The 17,784-nt window shown below is 44.1% G+C and overlaps 1 protein-coding gene across 3 annotated transcripts in view; it reads right to left on the minus strand.

Moving 5' to 3' along the window:
* The window catches only part of ATP8B1 (ATPase phospholipid transporting 8B1), a 143,651-nt gene extending 131,237 nt beyond the window's left edge, over positions 1-12,414 (minus strand). For 2 of the 3 annotated variants that reach the window (XM_069746045.1, XM_069746043.1), the window contains exon 1: positions 12,312-12,414. The gene's annotated coding sequence lies outside the window, so the exon portion shown is untranslated. The remainder of the gene's footprint in view (positions 1-12,311) is intronic. The other variant, XM_069746044.1, reaches the window with a different exon arrangement.
* Positions 12,415-17,784: the final 5,370 nt, after the last annotated feature.

Below are 17,784 nucleotides of genomic sequence, written 5' to 3' on the forward strand. Positions count from 1 at the left end.
ACTGTAGATGCTGCCTATGCCGCATCAATAGTAAAAGATAGAATGTTTAAAAATAATTAAAAAAAATAAAAAAATGGTTATACTCACCTGCAAACAGCCGATCTCCTCAGCGGCGTCCGTTCCTATAGATGGTGTGTGTGTGCAGGACCTTCGATGACGTCGCGGTCACGTGAGCGGTTACATGAGCGGTCGCGCGACCAATCACAAGACGGCGACGTTATCGCAGGTCCTTCACACAGACCATCTATAGGAACGGAAGCGGCAGCGTGCACCGATGAGAGGCGGGAAGACTCCGGGGCCATCAGAGGGTGAATATGACTATTTTTAATTTTAATTCTTTTTTTTTTACCAATTATATGGTGCCCAGTCCGTGGAGTCTCCTCTCCTCCACCCTGGGTACCAACCGCACATAATCTGCTTACTTCCCGCATGGTGTGCACAGCCCCATGCGGAAAGTAAGCAGATCAATGCATTCCTAGGTGTGCGGAATCCCCGCAATTCCGCAAATTTAATGAACATGTTGCTTTTTTTTCCTCAATGCGATTTTTTCGCGGAAAAAAATGCAACATTTGCACTAGAAATGCGTAATACACTGTAAATAATAGGAGGCATATGTAAGCGGGTTTTTCGCGTTTTTATCACGTTTTTATAGCGAAAAAACGCGAAAAATACTGAACGTGTGCACATGGCCTAAGGGTATAAATTTCCTTACAGCAGTTTTGAAGTATTTCGTTTTTAAAATGGTATCACTTTTAAGCAGTTTCCAATATATATAGGTCCATCAAAGTCCTTTTAAGTCTGAGTAGGCCCCTAAAGAAACAGGTTTTTCAAATTTCTTAAAAAAATGAGAAATTGCTGTTAAAGTTTTAACCCTTCTATCACCTTAACAAAATAAAATGATGTTTTGAAAAATGATGCAGATGTAAAGTAGACATATGGGAAATGTTATCTGTTAATTGTTTTGTACAGTTTGACTAACTGGTTTAAGGATATTAAGAATGAAAGTTTGGAAATTGCAATTTTTTTCAAAATCTTCACGCCAAATTTTCACAAATAAACACAAAACATATCGACCTAAATTTACCACTAACATAAAGTACAATGTGTCATGAAAAAACAATCTCAGAATCACTGGGATACGTTGAAGCATTCCAGAGTTATGTCACGTTCAGTGTGGGAACACTAAGTGCAACACGAAGGGATGAGGGGGAAGGAACAAAAATGCTAGGGAATAGGGGAGTGGAGACCCCTAGGCAGATCTAATAGCACCCTGCCATCCCTATATCGGTTCCACACCAATCGCCGAGCAGGAAACCTAAGCCCTGTATATCCCTAGAGCTAGTCCCTGAACATGTGAAGATGAGCACTAGTCAGTCCCACTATACACTAAAGACAAGAAGGGAGACAAACAAGAGGGGAGAAATACTGTATAACTTAAGAAGACTCCAGAGAAGTTACACCAAACGTCCTCCAAGAGCACCAGAGAGGAAGTAAGCCAAATGCTATAGCTCCAAGCCTTCACAAGGGAAAATGTGAATATCACCGGCAGCTCCCTGAAGCAGACAGAAAGTATAGAAACTCCCAGGTCCAGGTGTGTCAATTAGAGCTAGAGGGAGTTTGCTACTGTATCCAAAAGTCAGAAGGATTAACAAGGGGTCTTCAATGCCAAACGCAGAGACCTTCTGCAGCCAGATGCAGAGCAACTATCTTACATCTGACACACCTGTGACATATTACAATATGAAGTGACACTGGTCAGATTTAAAAAAAAATTTGGCCTGGCTATTAAGATTAAAATTGGCTCCATCGCTAAGGGGTTCAAAAGGATGGAAGCCTCTGGTATGATGAGCGGTTGGAAAAGTTGAGCTTGTAAAATGTATAATGTAAATGTATAAATATATGTGTGGTCAATATAAAGGACGGCACATTACTTATTCCTTCCAAAGGCCATACTGAGGACCAGTGGGCACTTATTATGTGTGGAAGGAAGGAGATTCTGGTTGCTAATTAGGAAGGGTTCTTTACAGTTAGAGCAGTCAGACTGTGGAATGCCCGAAACAAGAGGTAATAATTTCAGATACTCTAAGCTTTTATAGAAAGGTCGGATACTTTTCTCACAACAAATGGCATTGGGGGTGATAATCTACAACAGAGAATGTAGAACTGGTGGAGAAAGATTGGACTGGATTGACCTGTGTCTTTTCGCAATCTATGAAACTGTAGTCAGAAGTTTTGCTTTTCAGCTTTAGGCGAGAAATTAATAACCCAACATAAACTCAAAACCAGAAAGACAAGAATTTGGTGTAAAACTTTAAAACCGGGCGTAGGAGGACAATAAACTTATAAAAGACACCGGGAAGTCCTATCTAAATGAAAAATTCATAGCTACAGTCTCCGCTTCTCTACCGTATTATGGGACTGCTTCCATTGCTGGTGGAAGTAGTGAAAATATATTTATCCCACCAGTGAGTCCATTGGCTTCTCAGTTCAGCGATAAATGGTCACGTGTCATAGTCTACGGTCGTCAATGGATCTCACCGGGAAAAGCAACATGAAGTCAAGAAAGCAAGAAGAACCAAGCTAGGTCAAGGGATCCTAAAATGTAAGAGACATCACAGTCTGTACATGGAGCACCAACCTCATTAATAGATCAAACCATAAACTACGTCTACATTGTACTTCATTTTAGATATCTAGGCTGGTAGATGTGTGGCACCCCAAGGTCCTGGTCGTCACAGTGGTATTGCTTTCCTCCAGGGGAGAGTGATGCTACGTTTGCAGGCAAGAAAGGATAACTGCATCCAGGTATCACAAGCATGCAACACATTCACACTCCAGGCCACCAGGGGGAGCTTCTGCTCTAATTCATTAGGTCACTCCACATATAGATATAGAACTGGTAGGGAAAGTTGGTCAGTTCCAGACAGTAGCCTGAAGAGGACAGAGGGTCAACGGAGCTGTGCATGCCCTCAAAGCTGCAGCTCCCGGAAAGAGACATTGGAAGGAAGAATTGTATTGCAGCGAGCGTCAAGGAAGTCGAAGCAAAGGAGAGGATACCAGAAGGGGACCAGCCCCGAACAGGCTGCCTCCTTCTGAGGTGCAGAACCCTGGTAGCCGGAACACCAAGGGAGTAAGGATCTCTACGCCTTATTTCAGAGACCGGCAGGACAGCTAATTGCAGGTTACCATTCCGCACCTACATCCAGGAGGCACGGTGACGCCCACAGAGCTGGGTTATCGAAAAGATCCTATAAACAGGCTCAAGTCACCATTCATACGAGTTTTGTCCTATCCTATATGGGGGACAGAGAGAGAGAAACACCATATCTCTGAGACCCTTATGTGAAGCCATAGGCAGTAAGGTGTTATGACCTGGTGGTCAGGACAATAATGGACCTGGTGGTTAAGAGCACACGGAATGACCTGATAGTTACTGATAATATAGGACGAGCTCTGGGACGTGGGAACTCTGCTGACCGCAATCCCTAATCCTATCAACCACACTAGAAATAGCCGTGGATTGCTCCTAACGCTCCCTATGCAACTCGGCACAGCCTAAGGAACATGCTAGCCCTAAAGATAGAAAAATAAAGCCTACCTTGCCTCAGAGAAATTCCCCAAAGGAAAACGCAGCCTGTTGTGAATTCTGTCGCAGAGCTCCCTCCTGTGGTCACAAGTGGTACTTCGGCTGGTTCTCTCTGTGAGCTTCCGTTGGTGGAGGAAAGTGGTACTGCGGCTTCTGAGTTTCCTTCCTCAGGTGAGATGGTGAAGTCGTTAGGTGCTTCTCTATTTAACTCCACCTAGTGCTTTGATCCTGGCTTCCAGTCAATGTTCTAGTATTGGACCTGTTTCCTCCTGGATCGTTCCTGTGGCCTGCTGCTCTGCATAGCTAAGTTCCTCTTTGCTATTTGTTTGCTGTTTTTTTCTGTCCAGCTTGTCAATTTGTTTTTTTTCTGCTTGCTGGAAGCCCTGGGACGCAGAGGGTGTACCTCTGTGCCGTTAGTTCGGTACGGAGGGTCTTTTTGCCCCCTTTGCGTGGTTTTTGTAGGGTTTTGTGTTGACCGCAAAGTTTCCTTTCCTATCCTCGCTCTGTTCAGAAAGTTGGGCCTCACTTTGCTAAATCTATTTCATCTCTACGTTTGTCTTTTCATCTTAACTCACAGTCATTATATGTGGGGGCTGCCTTTTCCTTTGGGGTATTTCTCTGAGGCAAGGTAGGCTTATTTTCTATCTTCAGGCTAGCTAGTTTCTCAGGCTGTGCCGAGTTGCATAGGCAGCGTTAGGCGCAATCCACGGCTGCCTTTAGTGTGGTTGGAGAGGATTAGGGATTGCGGTCAACAGAGTTCCCACGTCTCAGAGCTCGTTCTAGTTTTTTTGGTTATTGCCAGGTCACTGTATGTGCGCTGACCTCTATGTCCATTGTGGTACTGAATTACCTTGCATAACAGTACTGGAAGCCCAAAGTACTAATGATTCTCAATAGAGGGAAAAAAGAAGTTCTGAGACCATTTTTTTTTCTTTGCACTGTGTTTTGCCTTTTTTTTCCCCTAGACATTTGGGTGGTTCAGGACACAGGTGTAGCAATGGACATTAAAGGTCTGTCTTCATGTGTGGATCAGCTCACGGCAAGAGTGCAAAGTATTCAAGACTTTGTGGTTCAGAATTCTATGTTAGAACCGAGAATCCCTATTCCTGATTTGTTTTTTGGAGATAGAACTAAATTTCTGAGTTTCAAAAATAATTGTAAACTATTTCTGGCTTTGAAACCTCGCTCCTCTGGTGACCCAGTTCAACAAGTTAGGATCGTTATATCTTTTTTGCGTGGCGATCCTCAGGACTGGGCATTTTCCCTTGCGCCAGGGAATCCTGCATTAAGTAATATCGATGCATTTTTCCTGGCGCTCGGATTGCTGTACGATGAGCCTAATTCTGTGGATCAGGCAGAGAAGAATTTGCTGGCTCTGTGTCAGGGTCAGGATGAAATAGAGGTATATTGTCAGAAATTTAGAAAGTGGTCCGTACTCACTCAGTGGAATGAAGGTGCGCTCGCAGCTATTTTCAGAAAAGGTCTCTCTGAAGCCCTTAAAGATGTCATGGTGGGATTTCCTATGCCTGCTGGTCTGAATGAGTCTATGTCTTTGGCCATTCAGATCGGTCGACGCTTGCGCGAGCGTAAATCTGTGCACCATTTGGCGGTATTACCTGAGCTTAAACCTGAGCCTATGCAGTGTGATGGGACTTTGACCAGAGTTGAACGGCAAGAACACAGACGTCTGAATGGGCTGTGTTTCTACTGTGGTGATTCCACTCATGCCATCTCTGATTGTCCTAAGCGCACTAAGCGGTTCGCTAGGTCTGCCACCATTGGTACGGTACAGTCAAAATTTCTTCTGTCCGTTACCTTGATCTGCTCTTTGTCATCGTATTCTGTCATGGCATTTGTGGACTCAGGCGCTGCTCTTAATTTGATGGACTTGGAGTATGCTAGGCGTTGTGGGTTTTTCTTGGAGCCCTTGCAGTGTCCTATTCCATTGAGAGGAATTGATGCTACGCCTTTGGCCAAGAATAAGCCTCAGTACTGGACCCAGCTGACCATGTGCATGGCTCCTGCACATCAGGAGGTTATTCGCTTTCTGGTGTTGCATAATCTGCATGATGTGGTCGTGTTGGGGTTGCCATGGCTACAAGTCCATAATCCAGTTTTAGATTGGAAATCCATGTCTGTGTCCAGCTGGGGTTGTCAGGGGGTACATGGTGATGTCCCATTTCTGACTATTTCGTCATCCACCCCTTCTGAGGTTCCTGAGTTCTTGTCTGATTACCGGGATGTATTCGATGAGCCCAAGTCCAATGCCCTACCTCCGCATAGGGATTGTGATTGTGCTATCGATTTGATTCCTGGTAGTAAATTCCCAAAAGGTCGACTGTTTAATTTATCTGTGCCTGAGCACGCCGCTATGCGGAGTTATGTGAAGGAGTCTTTGGAGAAGGGTCATATTCGGCCGTCATCGTCGCCATTGGGAGCAGGGTTCTTTTTTGTAGCCAAGAAGGATGGTTCACTGAGACCTTGTATAGATTACCGCCTTCTAAATAAGATCACGGTTAAATTTCAGTACCCCTTGCCATTGTTATCTGATTTGTTTGCTCGGATTAAGGGGGCTAGTTGGTTCACCAAGATAGATCTTCGTGGTGCGTATAATCTTGTGCGTATTAAGCGAGGCGATGAGTGGAAAACTGCATTTAATACGCCCGAGGGCCATTTTGAGTATCTAGTAATGCCATTCGGACTTGCCAATGCTCCATCAGTGTTTCAGTCCTTTATGCATGACATCTTCCGAGAGTACCTGGATAAATTCCTGATTGTGTACTTAGATGACATTTTGATCTTCTCGGATGATTGGGAGTCTCATGTGAAGCAGGTCAGAACGGTGTTTCAGGTCCTGCGTGCTAATTCTTTGTTTGTGAAGGGATCAAAGTGTCTCTTTGGTGTTCAGAAGGTTTCATTTTTGGGGTTCATCTTTTGCCCTTCTACTATCGAGATGGATCCTGTTAAGGTCCAAGCCATTTATAATTGGACTCAGCCGACATCTCTGAAAAGTCTGCAAAAGTTCCTGGGCTTTGCTAATTTTTATCGTCGCTTCATCTGCAATTTTTCTAGTATTGCAAACCATTGACCGATTTGACCAAGAAAGGTGCTGATTTGGTCAATTGGTCTTCTGCTGCGGTGGAGCTTTTCAAGAGTTGAAGCGTCGTTTTTCTTCTGCCCCTGTGTTGTGTCAACCAGATGTTTCGCTTCCGTTCCTGGTCGAGGTTGATGCTTCTGAGATTGGAGCAGGGGCTGTTTTGTCGCAGAGAAGTTCTGATTGCTCGGTGATGAAACCATGCGCCTTCTTTTCCAGGAAGTTTTCGCCTGCTGAGCGTAATTATGATGTGGGCAATCGAGAGTTGCTGGCCATGAAGTGGGCATTCGAGGAGTGACATCATTGGCTTGAAGGAGCTAAGCATCGCGTGGTGGTCTTGACTGATCATAAGAACTTGACTTATCTCGAGTCCGCCAAGCGGTTGAATCCTAGACAAGCTCGTTGGTCGTTGTTTTTTGCCCGTTTTGACTTTGTGATTTCATACCTTCCGGGCTCTAAAAATGTGAAGGCGGATGCTCTGTCTAGGAGTTTTGTGCCCGACTCTCCGGGTGTATCTGTGCCGGCGGGTATCCTCAAAGAGGGAGTAATTGTGTCTGCCATCTCCCCTGATTTGCGGCGGGTGCTGCAAAAATTTCAGGCTAATAAACCTGATCGTTGCCCAGTGGAGAGACTGTTTGTCCCTGATAGGTGGACGAATAAAGTTATCTCTGAGGTTCATTGTTCGGTGTTGGCTGGTCATCCTGGAATCTTTGGTACCAGAGAGTTGGTGGCTCGATCCTTTTGGTGGCCATCTCTGTCGCGGGATGTGCGTACTTTTGTACAGTCCTGTGGGATTTGTGCTCGGGCTAAGCCCTGCTGTTCTCGTGCCAGTGGGTTGCTTTTGCCCTTGCCGGTCCCGAAGAGGCCTTGGACACATATCTCTATGGATTTTATTTCAGATCTTCCCGTCTCTCAAAAGATGTCAGTCATTTGGGTGGTCTGTGATCACTTCTCTAAGATGGTCCATTTGGTACCCTTGTCTAAATTGCCTTCCTCCTCTGATTTGGTGCCATTGTTTTTCCAGCATGTGGTTCGTTTGCATGGCATTCCGGAGAATATCGTTTCTGACAGAGGTTCCCAGTTTGTTTCGAGGTTTTGGCGAGCCTTTTGTGGTAGGATGGGCATTGACTTGTCTTTTTCCTCGGCTTTCCATCCTCAGACTAATGGCCAGACCGAACGAACCAATCAGACCTTGGAAACATATCTGAGATGCTTTGTTTCTGCTGATCAGGATGACTGGGTGTCCTTTTTGCCTTTGTCTGAGTTCGCCCTTAATAATCGGGCCAGCTCGGCTACCTTGGTTTCACCGTTTTTCTGCAACTCTGAGTTCCATCCTCGTTTCTCTTCAGGGCAGGTTGAGTCTTCGGACTGTCCTGGTGTGGATACTGTGGTGGACAGGTTGCAGCAGATTTGGACTCATGTGGTGGACAATTTGACTTTGTCCCAGGAGAAGGCTCAACGTTTCGCTAATCGCAGACGCTGTGTGGGGCCCCGACTTCGGGTTGGGGACTTGGTTTGGTTATCTTCTCGTCATATTCCTATGAAGGTTTCCTCTCCTAAGTTTAAACCTCGTTTTATTGGTCCGTATAGGATTTCTGAGGTTCTTAATCCTGTGTCTTTTCGTCTGACCCTTCCAGATTCATTTTCCATACATAACGTATTCCATAGGTCATTGTTGCGGAGATACGTGGCACCTATGGTTCCATCTGTTGATCCTCCTGCCCCGGTTTTGGTGGAGGGGGAGTTGGAGTATATTGTGGAGAAGATTTTGGATTCTCGTGTTTCAAGGCGGAAACTCCAGTATCTGGTTAAGTGGAAGGGTTATGCTCAGGAAGATAATTCCTGGGTCTTTGCCTCTGATGTCCATGCTCCCGATCTTGTTCGTGCCTTTCATATGGCTCATCCTGGTCGTCCTGGGAGCTCTGGTGAGGGTTCGGTGACCCCTCCTCAAGGGGAGGGTACTGTTGTGAATTCTGTGGCAGAGCTCCCTCCTGTGGTCACAAGTGGTACTTCGGCTGGTTCTCTCTGTGAGCTTCCGTTGGTGGAGGAAAGTGGTACTGCGGCTTCTGAGTTTCCTTCCTCAGGTGAGATGGTGAAGTCGTTAGGTGCTTCTCTATTTAACTCCACCTAGTGCTTTGATCCTGGCTTCCAGTCAATGTTCTAGTATTGGACCTGTTTCCTCCTGGATCGTTCCTGTGGCCTGCTGCTCTGCATAGCCAAGTTCCTCTTTGCTATTTGTTTGCTGTTTTTTTCTGTCCAGCTTGTCAATTTGTTTTTTTCTGCTTGCTGGAAGCTCTGGGACGCAGAGGGTGTACCTCCGTGCCGTTAGTTCGGTACAGAGGGTCTTTTTGCCCCCTTTGCGTGGTTTTTGTAGGGTTTTGTGTTGACCGCAAAGTTTCCTTTCCTATCCTCGCTCTGTTCAGAAAGTTGGGCCTCACTTTGCTAAATCTATTTCATCTCTACGTTTGTCTTTTCATCTTAACTCACAGTCAGTATATGTGGGGGCTGCCTTTTCCTTTGGGGTATTTCTCTGAGGCAAGGTAGGCTTATTTTCTATCTTCAGGCTAGCTAGTTTCTCAGGCCGTGCCGAGTTGCATAGGCAGCGTTATGCGCAATCCACGGCTGCCTTTAGTGTGGTTGGAGAGGATTAGGGATTGCGGTCAACAGAGTTCCCACGTCTCAGAGCTCGTTCTAGTTTTTTGGGTTATTGCCAGGTCACTGTATGTGCACTGACCTCTATGTCCCTTGTGGTACTGAATTACCTTTCATAACAGCAGCCCCCCACATATAATGACTGTGAGTAAAGATGAAAATACAAACACAGAGATGAAATAGATTAAGAAAAGTGAGGCCCTACTTACTGAACAGACTGAGGATAGGAAAGGTAGCTTTGCGGTCAGCACAAAAACCTACAAAAAGACCACGCAGAGGGCGCAAAAAGACCCTCCGCACCGACTCACGGTGCGGAGGCGCTCCCTCTGCGTCCCAGAGCTTCCAGCAAGCAAGACAACAATCAAAATAGCAAGCTGGACAGAAAAATAGCAAACCAGAGAAAAACAAGCAGTCACTTAGCTTCTGCTGGGAAGACAGGTCACAAGAACGATCCAGGAGTGAACTAGACCAATACTGGAACATTGACAGGTGGCATGGAGCAAAGATCTAAGTGGAGTTTAATAGAGCAGCCAGCTAACGAATTAACCTCGTCACCTGTGGAAGGAAACTCAGAAACACCCACAGCCACCAGAGAAAGTCCATGGACAGAACCAGCCGAAGTACCATTCATGACCACAGGAGGGAGCCCGACAACAGAATTCACAACAGTAAGGGACTACACTACTGCAGTGCAAGCGAAGGCTACTGATTTCCACCTGGACAAGGGAACTCTGGACTTGCCTCCAAACCGGCAGGACTCTGTCTGCCCTGTGATCTGGTGCCCTGGACTGTGGATGCTGAAGTCTTCAGTAAAAGGTAAAGAGACTGCAACCTTGTGTCCTCATTCTTCACTGCGCCATTCATCATTCACTACCTACACACCGGGAAGCCCTGGGGACACACTTCACCTGTGGGAAGGTATACCATTTAGCTGCCATAACATCACGCCAGCGGACCCGGTAAAGCAGCGTCGGTCACCGTGACCGAATACCACAGGTGGCGTCACGAACATAAACTTTATCCCTTCAAAGACCTTTCCCCTTTTATACAGACGTCCCAGGGCCACGGACCGGGTCAGCCACCGTGACATCCCCCTGTGAACCGCAGGACCCGGTACAGAGTACCCCACGGACCTGACGGGGCGCTCCAGATGTATCAGAAGGAGATGTAAACACGGGCATGTTTCCCATGTTTGAACCTGAGCAAGTGCCAGAGCCCATGCACCTTGGAATGAAAAATCTTCCCAGTGTTTTCTTTGGCAATATGTGTGGTGGATGAGCGCACCTGCATGCAGCGTTATACAGATGGCGCCTGCTGAGACCAAAGCTAACACCGATAGCAGCAGTCTGACCTCTTAGCTGCCGCAGTCAATCTTCAGAGTGGTATTTAGGAGGTTGGAAATTGAGGAAGGTGTCACAGGGAGGTTCAATTGCACAATGCTAATGGCCATGTCATGGCAGCTGGGGAACATAATGTAGACCCCTGTGTCTGCCATTTTTGCACACCTGCTGCTGGGCTTCATAGGAGATCAGTCATTTTACACTACACTGCAATATTACAGTATCGCATTACATTGCATTGTGCAAACAATCAATAATAAAAAAAAAAATTTAAAATGTAAAAAGAAACATGCCAGTTCATATTACCAGTACTTTTACAAAATAACATAAAACACAAATTCAATTATTTGTATTGCTGTGTGCATAACTAATTTAATAAAATATTATTAAACTTATGCAATTTGTTGCCTGTCGAAACAATTCAAAATCGAAATGTCAGAAGTCATAGATTTTTTTGGTCAATTTGACTCTCCCTATCCCTTTGAATTACAAAGAGGTCAAAAAGTTTTATAGACCCTAAAATGGTGCCAACAAAAAACAACAGCTGGTAATGAAAAAAAACAAAACACCATGATGCAACTCAAAGTTAAAAGGGTCTGAAAGGCGAGGACTCTCATGCCCAAAAGCCTACATAAATCTGGGGCCAGACCTGGCTTTGGCAATATTAAAAGATAGATAGATAGATAGAGAGACACAAAGAGAGTAAGGCCACGTTCACACAGTCAATATTTGGTCAGTATTTTCCATTAATATCTGTAAGCCAGAATCAGGAGTGGAGCAACCAGAGGGAAAGTATAATAGAAAGACGTCACCACTTCTGGGTTTATCACCCACTCCTGGTTTTGGCTTACAAATACTGATGTAAAATACTGACCGTGTGAATGTGGCCCAAGGGAAAGAAATCGAGAATAAAAGTGAGTGAGCAAAAGAGAGAGCGAGAGTGGGAGAGAAAGAGGGTGGATGAGGGTGAGAGAGAGATCGAGAGAGAGAGCCTAGAGAGTGAGAGCAAGAGAGTGAGAGAGCGAGGGAGAGTGCGAGAGAGTGAGCGAGAGCAAGAGGGAGAGTAAGAGAAATAAAGAGAAAGAATGAAAGCAAGTCAGCAAAAGAGAGAGACAGTGGGAGCACAATAGTGAGAGAGCGCTAGAGAGCAAGAGACAATGAAAGAGGATGAGAGATTGAGAGAGCGATAGAGTGGGAGAGAACGCTAGAGAGAAAGTGAGAGCAAGAGAGCGAGAAAGAGCAATACAGTGGTGAAGAGAGCGGGAGAGCAAGATAAAGAAAGCGAGAGCGATGGAGCGAGTGAGAGAGTGACATGGAGAGAGTGAGAAAGACAGATGGAGCCAGTGAGCGAGATGGAGAGAGGTGGAGCAATGCTGAATTAACTTTTTCCCCACTTTGCTATAAAGAAATATTCTGAGTTCTGATAGTTGAGCAGTTTTCCATCCGCCAGGAGCAGGTGAGAGAACAATGAGTCGGGCTGATATCCCAGCTCTTCTGCACCCTTTGAGGTTTTTTACTTTTCATCCTCAAAATGAAACCTTTAGATCTTCCTTTCGTACATCGGCTATACAGAGACATCAACGATGATAGGACCTCTCCTAAACTTACACCTTAAAGCTAGAAATCCACCACGTCTTACCTGGAGAGTCCTCACTGTCGAGAAGTCCCGGAATAAGTAACACATCGGTCTGTAGACACTGGAAGGTGTGACCATGAAGACTGATAACTGCTGTCGTTGTCAGGGATGGGATGGACGATCGCGGTGACACCGACACAAACGAGTTCTGCAGGCTCAATCCTTGTACCTCGAGGTGAAGACAAGACGCCAACAGGTAGGAGAACAAACTATATACTGTATTCTGGAATGGAGAAACACTCCGAGCAGGAGGTGATCGGAAAATATCTCAGACACTTTCGGTTGTCAGGTTTTTTTTTTTTTTTTTTCTTGGGGAGGTTTCACAAACAGCAATTATTGGAAAAAAACTAAACTGAAGGTTTTTTTTGTTTGTTTTGTTTTTATCCAAAACTGGAAGTGGATCCACTACTGACTCTGGCAAAAAAAAAAAAATTCCAAAATTTAAGTTTTTTTCCCCCAAAATAAAACACAGATTATAAAAACATGTGGGAAAATCTGAGTGGATTGTTGATGTGGAAATGTTGCGGAAAATCTGCAGCAGAGAAACAACATATCAACTCAGGTTTATGCTCAGTTTTTTCGACAAGCTGAATAATCCACATTAAAAAAAACTGTCCGAAAAAAGAAAAATCTACGTTTTTTTATTAAGTTTTCTATGTATAACAAAGAAAAAAACAGCGCACAGCATTGTTAGATCTTACACGGCTGCGTTGTAGTGTCACAAACTGTATGTAGTAGATTTCAGTTCTCATTAATCACAGTTTTTGCAACCTTGATTATGAATATAGCTTTTATTTAAGGTTAAACATCTATTTGAATGTTTTGGGTTTTTTCTTAATACTTTTTATGTGTGGGTGAGGGGTGCACACCAGTTTTTGGTCCAAGGGCCACATTGCCATACTGAACCAATCCGAATGGACACGCGAAAAAAGTGGTATTTACATAAGTACATAATCTGAACCATTGTCAGTTCATTAATATATCTACAGAACCAAGTTTTGAGTGCTAGATAATGATTAGGAGACCTTCTGTTAAAAAAAATAGTGTGAATACACCCAAACTTACATTTAGTTTTTTTTAGTAGCAGAAAATTAACCAAATCCGCCTCATTCTCAAAACGAAGTATTTAGGATTATTCAGTTTCAACATGAAGCACGTTACAGAGCCAGAGCCACTGTCAGTACATGAACGCAGAGCCAGAACCACCGTCAGTACATGAATGCAGAGCCAGAACCACCGTCAGTACATGAATGCAGAGCCAGAACCACGTCAGCACATGAATGCAGAGCCAGAACGATCGTCAGTACATGAATGCAGAGCCAGAACCATCGTCAGTACATGAATGCAGAGCCAGAACCACCGTCAGTAAAGGAATACATCACCAAGTTTAGTACAGTGATCAATTGCAGTTTCAAGTAAGATCCATATCCAATTGTATCACGTGAACACCCAGTATGTCTTCAACAATGTTAAGTAGATACTGGGAGTTATTATCAGACATCATCAGACTGTGGCCCATACAGGAACCATAGTACTGATAAGACACAGGCAGTATCACAAATGAACATTTACCAGCAGGTACCTTATAGGCGACATCTGTTCCTATCTCTTTTGTCCTAGCACAGACGCCATGATAAGATTTCACGCCCATAGCTTATCTCTCCAGACTTCCCTCTTCTCCGGCCTTCTGCAGCAGTTCCCTACATGGTGCCCTTATAAATAAATGTATCATTATACTACCCCATAAATAAAAATATCTCCCATGCTGAGCCACTGAATATATAAAAGCCTCTCACTGTGTTTCCTACACAAAATATCTCCCCTCACGGCCTCTCTCGATAATATCCTAGTACTGCCCCTCTCAATAATGTACCCCCACACCGCCCCTCTCCATAATGTACCCCACACTGCCCCTCTCCATAATATACCCCCACACCCTGAACCACGCAGCTCTCAATGTCCCCCATACCCTGCACTTCTTCATGAAATCTCTCACACTGCCCAACTCTACACAGGGCCGGCGTCACAAACAACATATAAAAATACGTTCCATTTTTTATGGACCAAATACGCTGAAATGTTCCCTGAACAGTGATCCGTATGTCATCCGTTGGCAGGGTGTTGCTGCATATTTTGCGCATGTAAACCTCCGTATGGCATCCGTACGGCAAGATTTTCTCATCGGCTTGCAAAATGGACCTATAATGAGACACATATAAATATATGCAGTATATATATTTAATACAGAGCTATATAGCATAAAAGCCGGCAATTCAGTTGCCAGCTTCTGCTATCGCCTTATCAAACCCGACAGGATATTAGACATGCTTACATACAGTAAACCATTTCATATCCCTTATTTTTGTACATATTCCTCACTAATAATGTAAGAAGTGTGTGTGTGCAAAATTTGGTGGCTCTAGCTGTAAAAATAATGGGTGAAATCACGTAAAAAACTGGCGTGGGCTCCCGCGCAATTTTCTGAGTGGGAAAGACAGTGACTGAGGGCAGATATTAATAGCCTAGAGAGGGTCCATGAAGATTGCTTCCCCCCGGCTAAAAACATCTTCCCCCAGCCACCCCAGAACAGGCACATCTGTAAGATAAGCCTATTCTGGCACTTGGCCACTCTCTTCCCACTGCCCTGTAGTGGTGGGATATGGGGTAATAAGGGGTTAATGTCACCTTGCTATTGTAAGGTGACATTAAGCCAGGTTAATAATGGAGAGGTGTCAATAAGACACCTATCCATTATTAAGCCAATAGTAATAAAGGGTTAAGAATACACACACACATTATGAATAAAGTATTTTATTGAAATAAACACATGGGGTTTTATTATCTTTATTGTACGCACAATCCAACTGACGACCCTCGATCTCCTCGTTCTCTTCTTTGGATCGATTTCAATAGGAAAGGTATTCAAAGATTATTTAAAATTGTTTTTAATGATGTAAAGTTAGGATGAAATCTGCTCCAAAGTTCACAATTAAAACTGAAACCTAAGGCTATGTTCACGCTGAATTTCTGAATCGGATCCTGTACAAAATCCTCCTCAAAAAACAATACTTATGCTTGGAAAACTTTTCTTATTCATTTCCTTAGGAAATCCACTTTGCTGCTGTTCATATTAGAATTTAGTTTTTTCCTGAAGAGGTTTTGAAAAACAGCAAGTGAACTATAGGTGTAGTAAAGTGCATCACTTCTTTGATGCTCAAGGAAATCTCTCCAAAAACTAGGCACAGTCCAATTAAAAGGAATTGATATATATATATATATATATATATATATCAATGAAAAAGAATGAAAAAACAAATGACTATAATCTATAAGGACTGAATTAGCCAATTTGTCATCATCGGATATGCCTGATAATTGGATTATTGTTTCTTTTCACTTACATGTAGCAGTACAATAACTGGGGAATTGGGAACTAACCCGGTTAGTAAATAGTTGATTCTAAGGCTGAATTCGGACGTCTATAAAGCAGTCCGAGCACGGATCGGCCACGGGTCTCCTGACCTAAAGGCAGCCACCTTTATGCCTATGAGGCTCGTGTTTGGGTCTGGAGTCCCATGACTGTTCCAGATCTCACGGTTCCCGACATACAGTCGTATGAAGGATACCGAAATTATATTCCTTTGTTTAGAATTCCATAAACATGGCTGCTTTGTGCCAAAACAGCACCACCCCTGTTCACAGGTCATGTGTGGTATTGCAGCTCAGCCTTATTGACTTCAATGGAGAACAGCTGCAGTTACCAGGTGAAACCTGTAGACTGCTGCAATGTCGTTCGTGAAAGAAAGCAGCCACCATTGTTCTCCAATCAAGTCACCATTATTCTGAAATTAAAAGACAGTTACAGGTAATATCTGAAAAGAGTAAATCCTTGAAAAGGCACAATCTGCAGAAATTAAGACCTATAGAAAATCAGAAATGTGTCAAAAAGAAGTTGCTGTGACCATTTCCTGGAACAATGCATTTTTCATAGTCACCTCTAGAGGTCACTGCAATAACATTTTTCAGCCGTAAAGAAAAGCAACTTAATTTACGGCCTGCTGTAAAACAGGCTAACACAATATTAATTATTATTAATAAAGGGATATTAACCGGAAGAAAGCCTTTTTGAATTTTCCCAGACAAGGAGATTTTGATCAATAATGTAGTATATTCAAGATATATTTTGGCACCTGTGTGGCCTTTCACCAATAGATATGAGGTTTCAGATCTACCATAGCTCTTCAGCATCTGTCACTCCAGCTCTATTCCCGATACAGCACACAGCCCCCATCTTAGTGACTGACTGCAACTTTGCATGAAGTCAGAGAGCAGAGAGGCTGTGAGTGAGGCAGCAGGAGACAGAGCCGGTGGGGAATAGACCTGGAGTGACAGAGGCTTCAGATGCCGAACATTCACCCACCAAGCCTGATCGACAGCTCATCTCTTCAGTGTTCCTCCTCCCTGCTGCCAAATCTCCACCCCCCAAGTGTGATTGACAAGTCTTATGTCTTTCCTCCCTGCTGCTGAACTTCTCCCCACAAAGCCTGACTGTTATCTCCTCGGTGTCTCTTCTGCTGCTGAGATCTCCTGCTGTCAAGTACAAGCTGCAGCTGTTAGTCAGGCGTGGTGGGAAGAGACAGAATACACTTGGACTCATGATTTCTCTCACTCTTTGTATGGACACATAAAATGCTCATCTTATAGAATTATTCAGTTATTCTGACATGGATTTTCAAAGTAAGTACTCCAGCCTATTCAGGTCCAAGATGACTTTACTAACGTAATCTGGAGACAAAAACACTTTAAGGAAACAGTCAGACGGCCGTATAAATCAGAGATTGAAAACGCAGCGCACAGAGGCTCTTGCCATTGAAACATTGATTTAACCTCTCATTAACAGGGGCGAGGACGGTGTGCCGCCACCATTTATGGGACAATGCTGCAATCCCCTGCGCCGCTGCTACTATGTAGATAGCATGGTATAAACAGCATGTGGTTCCTCCACAGACCCTCCGAACAGCTTTCAGCTGGGGGTGCCAAGAATGGGACTAATATTGAGGTTGGCCATCTAGCCTCTAAACCCTTAAAGGGGTTGGATAGGGAATAACTTTCTAACTTGGTACAACCCCTTTAATAGTATAAAGTATGCCAAGTAATGGGTGGGAGTTTTTGGGGTTTTTTTTTCAGCGCATGCATGTTGCAAAAAAAAAAAAAAAAAATGCAGTCGGCCGGTTTTCCCTACAGAGTTTGCCCATGCGAGATCATTGTCAGTAACCGGAGACAGACTATAGAAAAACAGTTTTTTATGACTTGGAGAAAGTGTCAGCTTTTAGAAAAACAGCGCCCCCCTGTGGATTCATATTCGCACTACAGTAAAAAAAAAAATAAAATAATTTTTGGGTTTCAAACAGAAGCACCAAATATTTAGTTCAGCTATAGCGCCTCCGCAGGGAGAACGAAGCATTACATGCCTCCA

This window comes from Ranitomeya imitator, chromosome 1, assembly GCF_032444005.1.
Source record: "Ranitomeya imitator isolate aRanImi1 chromosome 1, aRanImi1.pri, whole genome shotgun sequence".
NCBI classification, from domain to species: Eukaryota; Metazoa; Chordata; class Amphibia; order Anura; family Dendrobatidae; genus Ranitomeya; species Ranitomeya imitator.